Here is a 17,044-nt window from a genome sequence, read left to right as displayed (position 1 = left end):
CAGTTCACAGGGACACAACTGCACCCAGTAAGTACAGTAATATATGCTGCCTCTCCAAAACACACTCTTGAAACATATTTAAATTGAGATCTAAAATATTTAAGATCTTTTTAACTTATTTTATTATTATTCTTTATTTATATGGTGCCACAAAGGTTCTGCAGTGCCTTATACAGAACAAAAAAGAGCACAAAAAAACAATTAATAGAAATACAAAACAAGGCAGGACATGGACTTTAAACACTTCTGCATAACACAAGCAGCAGGGGGTGAACAACCAAGTGTTAGGTGCCAATTGGGGAGTTAGGAGTAAATGATAATATAAGTAGGGGGAGGAAAGGCACATGAGGGATGAGGGCCCTGCTCGTGAGTGCTTACATTATTACAACTTATAATTTTGGGAATCAGCAAACACAACAACACCCATAAGTACAGTAATATACGCTGCCTCTACAAAACATACACTCTTAAAATATTATTTAAATTTAATTATAAAAGACTAAATGTTTTTGACACCAGAAAAAAAATATTTTTTTAATTTTAATTATTTTGAGTTGCAGCTGATGGGGACACCACACCCAGTAAGTATAGTCATATATACTGCCTCTCAAAAATATATAATCTTCCTTTGAAACAGTGCATTAATTAAATTGAATTATAAAAGACTTGAGGATCTTTTTTAAAAACTGGAAAATATATCTTATTAGGACTGCAGCTCACTCAGACAGAGCACAGTATTTTTTATACAGCTAAACTTGAAATCACACTATCTCTGCCCTCATACACAATTGACAATATATACTGCAGTGTAAATAGATATCCTTGTTAAAAACATTTGAAAGTGCAGTTCATTTAATGTTCACTGCTAATAAACATACACAAGAGCCTGTTTGAACTGGATTGCAGGTGCTACTAGTGTCTGACAAACAAACACATAGTGACAGTAGCTTGTTTGTAATTTGCACTGGATAGCAGTTGTTAGCTAACAAACACATACATAGTAACAAAGATGCCTGCAGTCTCTTTCACCCTACCCACTCACTCAATCTACCTATAACTCTCTAAGGGCATTTTCTGAAATCACATCTATAGACCACATTTTCTCCATACACTCTCCTGTAGGAAACAGCACCTGCTCACAAGGAAGGGTCTCTTACAGTATATGCAATCCAAAACACACAAGATCCAAGATTTGCAGGAAAATGAAGTTTTGCTTCGTTTTGTGATACGAACTTGATGTGAAAAGGGGCGCAGAGAGGGGGGGGAGTGGGTACAGATTACCCGGGCCCGGGCTTGCTGAGGGGCCCGGCGGGGGCCCGAGTCCGGCGCCGCCCCCCCCTCACAGCAGCCCAGCACACATGTGCTGAGCTGCAGTGGGAGGCTGCTCGTGGCTGCTGAACAGCAGCCACAGCAGTCTCCTATGCTTGTGGGGGGGAGCGATCACACTGATTGTGCCCCCCTGGCTTTGAGCAGAGCGGAGGGGGCTCAGAGCGCCCCTGCCTCCCCAAGCACACGGTGCTGCAAAGCTTTTTTTCCGGGAAGGGGGCACGGCCACACCTCCTGCGATTAGGTCACGTCCCCTGTTACCCGGGCCCACCACGGCTCTTGGCAGGCCTGGGTGTGAATACCTGAATCGGAACTCGGTTCTCCACAGAAACCCCAAGTTTGGGTGCGTTCGGTTTTTTGTTCTCTAGTCTATATTACATACTGTTCAGGCAATTTTGTACGTTTAATCACTTCTCATGCGACCATGGCAGGCTGGGCTTTCCCTGACATGAACTGATGTGACTGTGTTAGAGAAGCCTGTTGGGCTCAGACAACCCAGCCAGCCTCCAGTCTCCTCCCACTGGCCGGGCTGTGAACAGAAGGGTGGATCCTATATCATCCACCGGTGGCTGCAGGAAGACAGTCTTTCTGTAGCCCAAGCTCAGGGGGATCAGAGAAGCTGCACCTTTTCTACTCTCCCCCAGCTTCAGGCACTATCGAGGGCAGCTGAGATACGTAGGTATTCCTAATAGGATCACCCACTAGCCTGAGCTGCTGAATGCACTGCAACAGCCCCGACTTCCCCTTCTCTCTCCATCTACCAGCCAGCAGTGATTAATGGGCAATCCTTACGGCTGCTGTTTTTGGATATATATATATATATATATATATATATCCATAGTTTTCTTTTAATTGTAGAAACTACTTTTTACAAAAAAGTACCCAAAATTGCTATTTTCTAAATAAGAAAATAATGTAAATAAGAGCTATTTAACCTTTATTCAATATGATTTTATTAATAAGTATGCATATTGGTTAATAAAATTATGCTAAATCGAGTTTAAATAGCTCTTAGTTACATAATTTAGTCATTTAAAAAAAAAAATCAACAATTTTGGGGCATTTGTGGAAAATTATTTTAGCTAGTTAAATGGTTAAAACTTTTGTTTTAAATTTCTCAAAGTGCAAGTTAAAGCGCATTTTTTCTTCTGAAGTGCAAGTGAAAGGTCCAAAATTCAACTCATTTAAAATATAGGATGAGTCCCAATCTCCTCAAAGCTCTGAGCTGGTGCAAACATATAATATTTTAGAGGAAGCCCTTCCACAGATCAAGAATATTCGTAAAAATGTGCCTTCTACACCTTTCTATCTCCTTTTAATGAAACGTGTCCAGACAAGAGGGGTGGGCGACTTTTTCCCCTTATGTACAATGGAGCAAGTTGTGGCAGGCAGAGCCATAACTAGACTTTTTGGTGCCCTGTGCCAGAGAGAGCATTTGCGTCCCCCCAATTTTTAAATTAGGGATATAAGATAGTGCACCTGAAAAAGGGTGATGGCTTCATGGGGAAGGGCCAGGGAAGATATAAGGGAGGACAGGAGATGCTGGGGATAAAAGAAGAGGAAGCAACATGTGAGAATGATAATAAACAGGAAAATTAACAGGCCTAAACAGTGCCCCCTGCCCTGCGGTGCCCTGTGCCATGGCACAAGTAGCACTACCCTAGTTACGACCCTGAGGGCAAGCTTCTAATGAAGGCAGCCACTCCAGTGCTTTAGGCCCCGCCCCCTGTCAAAACACGCACAAATTGTGACATTATGTAAGAGAGGGGGCAGGGTTTTCATCTTTGTCAAAAAGATGTAATGATATTAGTAGAAAAGTATAATATGTAAATAGCACCATAAATGTGTTGAATACACTGTAGTGCCCCCAAGTCACATTATGTCACACAGAATACCCAGTTCATGTATATCAAAGTGCCCCCCACACAGGTAATGTGACTAATACTGCTTTTCCACCTAAGTCCTGGGTCTGACCCGAGATTTGGAACATAGTTCTGAAACAGGTCAGAGCCAGAACAGACCCTTTTTTCCACTGCATCGGGTTACACGTTTACACTGCAGGGTTACACGGGTCATTCCCATGTTAATCCCTGCAAGCTACCTGGGTTGGATTGCTGGGTCACTCGATCCGGGAATCCAACCCTTGCCCCTTTTACACCTAGCAGCAACCCGGGTTAACACTGCAATAGCCCGGGTTTTAGTTGTGATATAAAAGGGGTATTAGTGTGGGGGCCCCTGGGTCACCGCCTCACCCGCCTGTTGTTAATCAAGCCCTGATTACAGACCATTCCAGTTCCTGACTTTTGGGTTAATTACACAATTAAACAATAATTGGTCAATTTCCCTCATTATAATACCTAACTTATCTGGCTATTACTCTGTAACTCTTTAAAAGCCACTATGAGCCTATGCCTTAAATACAGAATGGTGCAACTCTGCATTTTACCCTGTATGATCATTATAAGACAGCTGCTACTTGCACTGCAACCTGTGCTGTAATCTGTGATGTGAGAGATGTGTCTCTCTTGGATGCCAGGTAATAATTTACAGATGGGCACAGGGAATTGGACGCCAACAGCAATTACTAATTTTCTTCAATTGCTGGGAATCACTTGCTCGCCACTCAGTAAAAACTGTGAGTGTGGTGAGTCATGAGATAATCCCCATTAAAAGACTAGCTGCAAATAACCTGTTTCCTGGGTCTGTAAACAATGGAATCGCCAATGTATGGGTAAGGTCACTCTTTCATATCATTTTATTGCCACAACCTACAGTATTTTAGAAAATTCTCTTTACATCTGAGAAAAAACAGCATTTGGATTAAAAACCCATCCCTAAAGCTCTCAATGGAAACATTTTAGAACTCTCCTGTACATGAGTTTTTTGCATTGTGTATATGCATTGTTTATGTTAGATACACTGTTGTACGTCCAGCAATCAGTGCTCTGTGTTTTTTTATGTTACAAGATTTAGGGGTCTTTTTACTAAGCAGTGTCAGGAGACAGAGTGAAAAGTGATAAGGTGCCAGCCAATCAGCTCCCAACTGTCATTTTTCAAACACAGCCTGGGAGATGGCAGTTGGGAGCTGATTGGCTGGCACCTTATCACTTTTCACTCTGTCTCCTAACACTGCTTAGTAAATAGACCTGATAATGTCACCACGTAGTCTATCTCACCCTCTTGCACTCTCCATCCATCTCACCCCTGCTCCTGCTCTTAGCTCCCCATACACTGGCTCACTCCTTATGTTGTCAGTTTGTCTTTCCTTCTCTTTAGACTGTAACCTCCATTAGCAGGACCCTCCTCACTGCTGTTATCATTACCTACTTCTCTTGCACACCAGCTACACTCTCCTACACCTCCTCCTTGGGCTCTCTGCCCCTAGACTCCTATGACCTAGACCCGAGTTATGCACCCATGCCAACAGCTACAGGTTTCAGCTTGTGCTAAATATTTACACTGCACCCTTGCATCAGTGGCTGTGCTGATATTTGTAATGCTAATTGTTACTTGTCTACTGTTGTTTTACACTGTACTTTTTTATTGTTTTGCCCTCTATACGATACTGCTGACCACGTGTGGTGCCCTATAAATAAAGTTTAATAATAAGTTAATAATAACAATTAAATTGTTGTAAATCACTTGATGGCAATTTGATACAGCATATCATAGTGCCACTTATTTCCCTGTCCTTCCTTTTTATCATTTAGCTAACCCATTAGTATTGCCCTCACCAACATCATGTGTCAGAGGGGACACACCTCTTTCAAATGTACTGTAGGTTCCCCTGAAATAATGGAAGCCAGGAAAGGGGAGATCCTCCCCTATCACTGGAATCCATGTTTTTTTTCTGCAGTTTGCGGGGCTAATGCCTGGTGACCACACTGATCACCATACTTTAATTTCTGGGGTATGTAGTTGAAAGAGAGGACTCCCCTCTATCAAACAATGGTGCCTCCTGCTTTGCAAGTGCCAGGACGGAGGCCTACTGTACACACACCTACACACACACACACACACACTCCCCTGCATTACTAACCATTTGTTTATGTGTACCTAAGCCAGGCATAACCACAACTCCCCAGCAATCATTACCGATTGGGAGAACGTTAGTGGTTTTTAATGGACAACTATTAGTATTTGTATTTTTAAGTAATATGCAGACAAATCCCACTCATCACTGCAGTGGGTGGTTGAAGGGGATAAGGAGCACTGTAAAAGCATAATGGATTTCATTAAGGAAATATGAGCAGATAAAATAGTATTTTAATAAGGAAAGCCAAGAAAAAAATCAAATGTGCAAAGGCTCAAAATTAAGAGAAAATAACCCAGTCGGTGAGTAAAGGTTACAAAACCTCTTTTAGATATGTGGTTTAATACTGTATAAAGGCTGTGGTTGATGCATGCCAGGCAAAAATAAAGGTGTCAGATTTCAGCAGGACGACTTTGTAGCGAAGGGAAAATGTGTAAGCCGTTCTTTGGCAGAGAGGAGGCATTTAAATGGGGTATTTGAGCAGTGGGAAAAATTAAAGAGTACAATTCTCAAAGCAACAGACCTTTTTGTCAGGCGGGTTAGAAAAACTGCAAGGAAGAGAAAGCCAAACTGTTTCTCAAAGGTGATAAAATAATAGCATAAAAGATCTCATTTAGAAAATATGAGCAGAATGAAGAATGAAGATGAAATAATGTATTTTGTTAAGAAGAAGAAGAAGGCGGCTAAGAAAGAAATCAGATGTGCAAAAGTTCAGCATGAAGAGCAAATGGCACAGATGGTAAGTAAAGGGGATAGATAAAGCAGTGGCATAAGTTCATCCCAGACGCCCGGAGGCAAGTTATAATTTGGTGCCCCCCCATCCTTCACAGCCGCTGATATTGTAATGTAGCATTCACATGCAGATGCAGTCGCTCACAGAATATAGGCATGCAGCATATCGTTTTAATCAGCAGAAGTGCACGAGTCACTTTGCGCTCACTCGTTATGTGTAACACGACTTGTAGTGCACGGAGGATAGATCTATGAGGACACATCTATATGCATTAGTCACAGATAAGATAATAACCTGTATGGTGCAATTAGCATGAGGCTCAGAGTCCTCCAGGTGAAAGCCACCTGATGTGGGGTAGGGAGCCCTCCTGATACCCCTGATGGAGGGGTAAACCACCTGATGTGGTGGCTTTAAAGACTGAGTTTAAGTCAAGATACTGTAAGAGTGCCACTGTGGTGGGACTACAAATCACAAAATGCCCAGTCTTCCGTCGATTGCATCACATGCTGGGAGTTGCTCTACCAAAGATCTGTCGCCAAGACTCAGTCGCTGGTGCCCCAGGCCCCCGCCTCCCATGCCCTCTTACTCGCAGCTCAATCTGCTTCATCCCTATTGACATCCAGCTCCTGGAAGAAGATCTGCAGCCACACATATGCTCGGGCCAGCCACTCAGGCTGCGCGACTCCGCGGTTAGAGCTACAGCCAGGGAAGATTGGGATCGGGAGTTCTGCGAGAGGGGGAACTTCGTGACTAGGGCTACCACCAGAAAGGATTGGGATGGGGATTTACGGGTGAAAGGGGCACTGGGACTGCTGCAAGGGCTGTCGCCAGGGAGGACTGGGACGGGGAGTTGTGGGTGAGGGGGTGTGCCAGGACTGCTGCACGGGTCTGAAGCTAGGGCTGCCACCAGAGAGGAGTGAGATGGAGAGTTGTGGGTGAGTGGGTCGCCGGACATGTCACACTAACCTAAGAAGCTGCTGAGGAGCAGCGACAGCAGTGAATGAGGACAGGCCATAGATAGATGGTGGCTTGACACAGAGCCATCCACTAGTGTATGGTGGCTTCTCAGGTGCCGGGAAGAGGTGCTATATATTTAGCAGCTGTGACGGTATACTCCGGGTACATAGTCGGTGAATATATTGTGGGCAATAGAGCAGGTGACACTTCAGTGCTGGCACCAGGCAGCAGGCGCCTCCATTGTCTCCCATAGTTCTGCCCCTGAGATAAAGCATAGTACTACAGCTAGTAATAAATAAGTCTATTAGTATAAAAGATACTATGTTTTACCAAATATTTAAGCATTAAGAGAAAAAGGCACAGATGGTACTAGATAAAGCTAGAGAAAAGGAAGGGAGAAAGGGCCTGATTCTGTAAGGACCGTAATTGCAAAGCTGCACTCAGGCTATAGATATGATGTATGCACTCAGGCAGCTTTGTAATTGCGATCCTTTTTAGATATGGTAATGCACAGGAGGCATCACGCCCCCTGTGCATTACTTAACCGAGCTGCGTTGTCCAATGCAGCATTGGTTAATCTGCGTACCATCGGCCGGCTGTGGTGACCAATAGTCCCGCAGCTGGCTGCCGCAGTTTAGAAGAGGGGGCCAGGAAATTTCCATCACCTAACGGAGATCCTGGCCTCTTCCCTCCCCTCCAACGGCAGCGACATGACTCAGTTTCGGGTAATGGAGCCTGTCGCCGCCCCCTCCCTGCCCTCAAAAGGCAGCAAACTGTCAATCACTGACAGTCTGCTGCCAGTTTGCAAGCGGACTCGTAGACCCGTTCTGCACATGCGCAGAACGGGTCTGGCACCTGCGCATATTCCCGAACTGCTGAATCAGGCCCAAAAGCTAAAGTCCATGGGAAGTTGTCTCATGCAGGGAAATACTTGTGAGTGTATCTCTACAGTATTTACACCAGAAGGAAAAGAAAATAGAGCTCTATTAACTTGCAGGAATATTGATGCAAAGATGGTATGCATGAGGAGTGGTTCCTGGCAGAGGTACAATAAGTCTATGGGGACAGATAGGATTAATGCTAAAATACTAATAGTTACTAGCTGAAGTACCCAGCGCTGCCCAGGTTTATATCTTCAAGTTATTAAGTTATCAATGAGTTAGATGTAACTGTCAACATTTTAAAAATAATTAGCAGCTTAGCAGCTCTTCCAACATAGCCATGAGAAATGTTCTGCCTGGCACACTCCGCCGTGAGGTTTGACCGAGACCCCAACTCTCCATTAGGCATCCCAGACCAATTGCCACCCCTCTGTATTAATCAAAATCAATCCAGTGGAATGCACTGAATAGGCTCCCTGGGTCAAAGTTCTGCCCAACTTACACTAACAGGAGGTCCAACCGGGACCTCAACCCCTTAATATGTCTTCTGGGATCCAATGTTACCATTCTGTGAAGTTTTCGTCCAAATACATCCAGTGGAAGGGTTTACAACAGGTTCCCTAGGTCAAATTCTGCCCAGCATACACCAACGTAAGGTCCGACAAGGACCCATTCCGCCACTTAAAATCTGGCCAGGATCCAAATGGACCACCTTGCATTGGTTTCATCAAAATTGGTGCAGGCGTGTCCGAATACATAACCGGACAGACAAACAATCAGAGCAATGGGTATTATATATAAAATAGTGAGAAATCCCATTAATAAGAAAACATCCATATGCCTTCTTCCTATTTAGCAATCCTTTCCTGCTGGTGAAAACTATCTCTGGGTCTCACCAGCGATAGTTTTCACAGGGGCACTCAGTACAAAATTTCCCCATACTGTCTCATGGTAATGTTTTTACCACTGAAATAGTTTTGCTGCTGCTGTCCTTCATCTCTATATGGGATCAAAAGCGGAAAAAATGCTCTATTATTCAAATAAAGCATTGTTTCCTTTTCTTAGTTTATTTTTTTTCATGTCTCATGAATCACCATTCATGAGACATGTTACTATGTGTGTGTACACAAAATTGATAACCTCATCTTCCTGAGTTAACTCTAGATTTTCACAATTTTAGTGCAAGATGGGGACTTTCAGGGGATACATCTACATACACTTGGTAAAAGTATGACAATTTGTGTAACCTATGCACATTTTTAATAAAGTAATGGGATCATCATGCTTTGGGTACAGAATCACCAAGTAGGTAATGAGCATGGCAAAGTGTACTGATTACAATATGTTTGCTACCTACTAATGCAACTACTACTACTTATATTTCATACTATGTTTTACAAAATATTTAAGGAGAAAATTACACAATTTGGAATGTATCAGCAAGGCTCGATACTTGCAATACTTGTGATTAAAAGTTGACATAAACATACAAACACAGCTTCAGATACATAAGAGAAGTGCAAATCAAAAATATAAACTACAAATCATACTTGCTACTTTTGGTTTCTCCTCTCCGGGAAAAACCCAGAAAGGAAATGCAGATGACCACTTCAGGGGCACGGGCTAGACTCTCATCTCATTCGCCCCTGCCCCCGTCATGGAAAAATGCCGCAAATTGTGGGTCCATGGGAAGGGGCGGAGCTAAAGTGATGTGATTAGCAAAAATGTAGCCCTGGGCCCTCCCTATGGACTCAAGATTCCTAGCAATTATCTCCCCATCCTGCCCAATTTACTAGGAAGTGGACAGGATATGGGCGATCTGGCTTCTCTTCCAGAGGTGTGGGGAACTAATTGGGACTCCCACACTTTACAGGAGGCTAGGCAAGTATGCTACAATAGGTACAATCAAAACAAATATGGTAATCAAAATATTGCAAAAGTGCATGATAAGCTCCAAGGACACAGGTGTGCACCTGCAGCAGTACAAAAGAGGTATTGCAAACCTCATAGATTAACAATCAAAAAACTAAAATGACTGCATTGGTGCAACCCAAATAACAATTTCTTGATAAGCAAATAGGCATATAACAATCGGATTACACAAATTGTACAATAAATAAAAACACACATAAAAGGAATCAGCTTGAAAAGTCCACAGGAGTGGCTGAAATCCATAGCTGCTCTCTTTTATGCTCTTTTATGCTACACCGAATTATTTGCTGCTGCTGCTTCTAACTCTACTTCGGTTGCTGCAGACATCTCCAAAGAAGCCTCCGATGGCCATGTATATGTGGAGGTCGGTTGAGCTTGTACCGGACGTACATCCTTGATGCCAGCTATATACTTACACTCCTGGCACTCCAGATAAAGCTGTGGGACAGCATGTCCTAGGGGTGGCTCAGGTGACGGGATCCATGGAGAATCCTGGCTGCGACTGTGGATGCATACAAATGTGGCACTCACTGACAGCCTACAGCTGTGCCTCACTCCCTGAGAATTACTGGGAATACCCCAAATGGAAGGATCGATTTTAGTATCAAGGTGGTTTACCTCCTTATCTATCAATCAGTGGAAATCTGAGATTCATGGATTGAGGCACACTACAGTACCATATGTTTAAAAACCTTTTCAGTGAGAAATGCTGTTTTTTTCAAGTTATAATACACCATTTTTTGGATGCTAATATTAACATGTGTGAAAATGCTCTTGGTTACTGTGTAAGTAACCAATTATCAGAAATAATACAAGCTGTAACAACAAAAGAATATCGGCTGTCATATGGTTACAATTAGTAGACCGACAAAGGAACCATTATTATAGTGTACTGTATGTGTTATCCTGTGTGTAAGCTTCATTGTAGGTGTATTCTTTTTACAGTACAGTATGTGTGCTTTGCATGAGTTTGGTCTAAAAGATCTACAAGAAAGAGATAGACAAAGTGGACAATAGATGTTAGACAGGCAATAGGTCGACCGGGACAAAAGGTCGTCAGGGACAAAAAGTCCAATGACTTAGATCAGCTGTTTTCTTCAGTATAATTTACCCACTATCTTTGGTTAGTTAAGCACAACAATCCTAAAGAATTGTTGATTTTAGCCTTCATTTTCAGATGGTGTCTATTCTCGGCACATGGAATATAATAGTACCTGTGTTCAGACATCTGGATATCCATGTACAATTTATTTCTTGTGTTCACACATAAAGTTTTGATTATTGTTGGCTTTGCTGCGTAGCAACAGTAAATTCTCTATGGCTAATTAATGAACAGAGGATCTGATTCAGAGCCGGATGCTATTTGCGCTCGCTCGTTCAGAAAAAGGGGCCGGATATTTAAATAGAGCGCTCGCTCTTTGCGGTCTGTTGAGGCCTCTATGTCTGAACGAGCGAACGAAACATGCGCTCGCTATTTTTTTTAAAATGCCCCCTGGCCGCTCGCATCCTACGTCATCTCCTCTATTTATTAGATTAATCGAGTACATTGAAAGGCGTATGAACTGCTTGCAGTGCTTGTGGTAGGATTTTCCTACCACAATCATGCGAGCAGTTCAGGCTAAAAGACAACCAAGTGACGCGGCCGATGACGCTGCTTTGTTAATTATGCACACCCTTAAAACGCCCGTTTTGACCATTTGGCACGCCTGCGTTCGGATCTCCACTCCCCGTTTTCAAGCACCTTCCCCTGTTACCACCCACAAACGCCTCATTCTGTCACTGAAATTAGCAGGCATTCGCTATTTTGCGAGCACACAATTTCCGACCGCAATGACTGGTTCGCGCATGCGTATTACAACCCATACCCATGCGCAGTTGTGCGAACATCGCTCGGAGCGAACGAGCAGCCGCTTACGAGCGGCTCTGAATCAGGCCCAGAATCAGTAATCTAAGGATTCTCTTTATGTAAGTAGAGGATCTAACATTTAAGATCTTATTGAGGTCTTAAGTTATATATGTTTGTAACAACCTTTTATTAGCAGTGACATATGTCAAGATACATTGTAAATATACTGTATTTGCCTTGAGTCTTTGTGTATCATTATGTGTCAAACTCAACAATATCTACTTAGTTAAAATAGCACTTATGTAAGCACAAACTCATTTCACCTTTCTGTTGCAGTATAGAGTATACTTCGGTGTTACAATATGTTCTTTAAGTAATGAAATTGTTTAATTTGTAATATCCTTGATTTAGCCTTATATTTTGGTACATAGGCCCTGATTCAGAGTCGGACGCTCTGACAGAGCGCTCGTTCTGAATCAGGGCCGTCCCTGCTCCTTTTTGGAGCAGCCTCCTGGCCGCTCGCATAGCTGTGGGTGACCACCCACAGCTATAGCGAGCGCCCAAAATGATGGTCACGATGGTCAAGACCATCGCGACCATCGGGCTTGCGACAAGACCCTGCGGTAGGGTCTCGCTTCCGCAAGCCCTGGAGTGCTCTTGGCTCTATCAGAGCCAAAAGCACTCCCACTGACATCACTAGTGATGCCAGTGGGGCCGGCCCCAGATGGTAGGCGTTCCCATGGGAACGCCTCCGTCTGGGCAGCCACGCCCCCGGTACGCCCACCAAAGGGGGCGTGCTGTCAATCACCATCGACAGCACGCCCCCTTTGGTGCGAGACCTCGTGCGCATGCGCACTTGGGCAACATCGACCCGCTTGCGAGCGCTCAGCGCTCACGAGCGGGTCTGAATCAGGCCCATAGACTGTGTGTCCAACTGTATATCCCCAATAGTATTAAACTCTATAGTTACCTAAATAATTTCTAGGGGATTCAGATATTTTCACTGCCCCTCTCGGCATTTAAGCAAAAAGTCTTTATTTAACATAAAATATAAGTGTCTAAATGATTTCTATGATTTGGTTCTTAATAACAGAGTATAGTCTATTATACTCTTTTTCAAGGGTTTTCTGATTAAAAGCTAAGTTTTAGTACATTTCTTTGACTATATAATTTTTTCAATTTTGTGATGAGTTCCCCCAAAAGGGTTTTTTCGTCTTCATTTGCCTTTATGAAAAGTATATAAATGTGTTGTCACAAATACTTTGGGAGCACCACCAACACAGTGTAGTCTCATTTATAGACAGACCTTTATGTTGGTTTCTGGACAAATTTTTTTTTACAAAATATATATAACTTACTAGTGCAGACTCAAATACCACATTAACATATACTATATACTCACCAGAAATATGTTGCAAGTTACTGAGAATGATATCCAACACTCTTTTTCAGCATTATGTCAAAAATTACACATGGTTCATTGCAGTCTGTGTAACCGGTTACTGAGATCAGCAGTATAAATGGTGGCACTTCCTCTTTAGATCTACTTCCTGATTAAAGGTGCAACCTAGTATGATTCCATTACCAAACATATGGTGATTCTGTTACATCAAATTGCAGCCTGGAAATTTTTTTTTAGGTCCATCTCCTTTTATATATGAGCTTGTACTTAGAAACTTTAATATAACACTGAATTTTGAGGTAATATCTAAAAATCTTAATAAACAATCAAATTTTTTCACCTTTTCCGGTAACTGAATCAACTTTACAGTTGTACATTTTAATTTAACTATATCATGAAAGGAGAATTAGTTATGCCTGATATATTGCCTTATTTCCGTTATATTAACCCTGTAATTATGTGATAATTTAATCAAACATATATTTTCATTGATTTATAATTATATGCAAATGAATAAAGGCTTGCCTATAAAGTTGTTTTCATTCAGTGAACACTGAGAGCTCTAATATGAAGTACTAGTTCACAAATCAAAATTATTTTCCTCTATTAGCAAAATAGAGCACTTCAACTGACTAATACAGCCAACATCTTGTACCTGTGTTGACCTATATATGTTTTAAGCTCCATGTGCATGGAATTGCCTTTATTCAAATACATCCTTCCAGTTCCATAGCCCATATGAGAACTGACAAAGTATCACAAGCAATGATGTATCACCAAATTGCCCTGGCAATCACTTCTTGATATATTGAGAGAATTGCTGTTTTGGAAGAGATTTGAAAGGTGCTGGTTATGTCATTAACTCAATTATTTAACCAGTTACTCTATGCGTTGTCTCAGAAGACTGAAACACAACATGTACTGTGCTGCCTCACTAAAGTGGTAAATAGTGAGAAAACTAATATAAACACTGCAGAAAGATTACAAGTTACCAGAATTAATTTAATAGGTAAAAATCAGGTCAAATAATTCTGATTGTTTTTTTGTCTGGTTGACTAAAATAAGAAAAACTCCAGATTGGAATTATATATATTAATAATGGGGGGTTCAGTTGAAATGTGTTAGGGGAGTATAGGTCAGTGTATAAATGTAGGAGATTCTCTGAATAAAACATTGTTATCCCTGTCAGTAGTTATTAAGTTATCCCTGTCGGTAGTTACTAAATTATCCCTGTCAATAGTTACTAAGTTATGTGTGTGTTATTTGTATTAGTTGTGTTAAAACAAATGCACTTCTGTGTGACTTTGCAACTGATTGCACCAGTTTGAGTGAGGTCTGCTGGTGCCCCTGAGGAGAAGTTTCTAAGGTACCCATGAGGGGATGGGTTTGGAATTCTGGTGTTTGGGATCCCGGTGGTCAAAATTCCAATACTGGTAGGTATCCTAACCCTCCCCCTCTCCCTACCCTAACCCTTCCTCCCCGGGCCTGACCCTAACTTACCCCTTGTGCCTAAACCTAACCTCCCTCTCCCCTCCCCACACCCTAAACCTAACCCATTATGGCTGCGGTCGGGATGCCGGAATCGGGATTCTGACAGGTGTTGGGATTACGGCGCCAGTATCCCCTGTGTCTGGATACTGAACATATCTCCCCATGAGCTCAGTGTACCAGGCTGAGGTGACAGCTGCAGGGAGAGACTTCTAGCATGTCAACACGGGTAGCAGGGGAGCCTGGTGCAAGGAGTGGGCAAGAAGCAGGGGCAGAAAATATGTGTGAACACTGCCCGTCTGCAGTGAGTCAGAGCCCAACTTACTGAGAAGGAGGAGGTCTACTTCAGCTGACTGCCTACTGGCGAATTTGCCGGCACCGGGGACAAAGAGGAGGTCCATGTCGGTGGATCAAGAGCTGGCAGTGTCAAGGGAAGGAGTTGTCTGACTCACTGTACCGGACTGATGACAGGCGGCCCTGAAAGTGGCCACAGCAGAGGGGAGTTGCCTCACTACATGCCTGGTAGATAAGAGGCAGTCCGGAAGCAACACAGGGATCTACAGAGTTTGCTCCCACCTGGTCTGACTGACAGACATGGGAGAGTTGACGGGGCCATCAGGGGAGTACCGGGACGAAGTTAGAGATAGCTCCTCAAGGGATGGCCCAAAGAGGTGGGGAAAAGGAGAAGATTGGCACCGCATCACTGAGTGGCAGGTACCCGGAGATGTTCATCGTGCTGCAGGGTCATGCACAAAGGGAAGACTGTATTACAACTGATTCAGTGAAACAGCAATAGCCTGCAAAGCAAAACTACACATCCCAGCATGCCCTGCAACAGTTTCAGCATGACCAAATATTAAAGCTGTGTCAGGGAATGCTGGCATGTGTAGTTTTACAGCAGCTGGAAGGTCACTTATTCCCCTCCCCTGATCTAGATGAATGTCTATCTGATTACACATTTATTAAAGTGGTACTTAAACTGTACTATCAGTTGTACAAACAAAAAGTATGAATACTGTATATTCAATAAACTTCATCACATATTCTTATATTATATAATGGATAAACAAAGTATAAGGAATACTGAAGACAAATACTTAACTAACAAATTATTCCAATTGGTCATTGGATATTTATATACCGGGATAATCAAAACTTAAATATATCTTTTTGATCACAGTACTATGTAATGAAATACACCAACAAATCAAGGAAATACTTGATATACTGAGACACTGGCATTATATATAATATGAACAATTTCAGAGTGGTAATATAAATTACATTGTACTAATATAAGTTATTGGAGAAACAGCATAATACAGCAAGTCCTTTTGCTTGTTTCCTCATAGGAACTATGCTGCTACACTTTGTATTTCTGTAGTTCAACTAGTCTCATTTTAATTAAAAAACATTTCTAGAACCACCCATTTAGCCTCTATATTAATCCATCTTTTACACTGTCAGATATGAATTAGTTTACTGCCAGTGATTGATTATGTCTAAGGGATTTTTTTTAAATACATTTCTTTAGTAAGTTTCTGCAGTATATTACATGTAGTAATAATTTACATAGTCTAATGTGGAATCACATCTATTTCTCTTTTTTTTTCTGTCAGTGTCTTATTGGTACCCTTTTTTCATAGGGGCTCCTGTGAAGCAAGTGATTCTCCTATCTATGGGAAACACAAGCCTCATTAGGCTACATTAACTATATAGAGGACCAAGACAATAATCAATGTAAATATACTGTACTGTGGGAAGGCATAGACAGATCACATTTATCAAAAATTAATACAGTAACTGAAAAATATATTTTTTTATTTTATATACCAGCGTCCCTAACATTATGGGGTTCACGTCCGAGACACAGGGAACCCCAAAAGAATCCAGCCAAGGACCATCCCCAGGGCATCACATGAAAAATGGAAAAAAGGTGAAAGTTAAGTCTAAAGTATAGTTGTGTAAAGATAAATCAATAAGTGTTAATGGTAAGGGGTTAAAATTACATAAATAATAGACAAACAAATAGAAAGGTGATAAAAAAATATCTATGTGAATTAAGTGGTGATGCCCTGAAAAAAGAATAGCATTTTTAAGTTTCTTTTTGTGAAAATAAAATCTCCCATCAAATTTGGGGTGCATGAAAATGGGTGCAAGAATGTTTTTAATTGGCTAAAGTGAAGTGTTAAAAAGTGCTAAAAACGCACCCTCAGCAATCAGTTAAAACAAAAAAAACTCCTGGGGCATACTTGAGGACACCCCAGAGTCTATTTCGCTTTTTGTATCTGTATCCCCACATTGATTTTTTTCGTCGACTTTTTCAAAGTGCTTTTTTGGGGTGTCCTTTGTGGGGTGTTTTTGCATTTTTTCACGTAGTTAGCGTCAGGTGGGGGGTGTCCAAAGGGTGCAGGGTGGTTCCCGCAACAATGCACCACATAACCCC

The 17,044-nt window shown here is 42.1% G+C and overlaps 1 protein-coding gene across 1 annotated transcript in view; it reads right to left on the bottom strand.

Moving 5' to 3' along the window:
- The window catches only part of TMEM132D (transmembrane protein 132D), a 1,095,696-nt gene that overhangs the window by 314,055 nt on the left and 764,597 nt on the right, over window positions 1-17,044 (bottom strand). The window lies entirely within an intron of this gene.

This window comes from Taudactylus pleione, unplaced genomic scaffold (assembly GCF_031769625.1).
Source record: "Taudactylus pleione unplaced genomic scaffold, aTauple2 ptg000282l, whole genome shotgun sequence".
In the NCBI taxonomy this organism is placed as follows: domain Eukaryota; kingdom Metazoa; phylum Chordata; class Amphibia; order Anura; family Myobatrachidae; genus Taudactylus; species Taudactylus pleione.
This window is presented reverse-complemented; position numbering and strand designations above follow the sequence as displayed.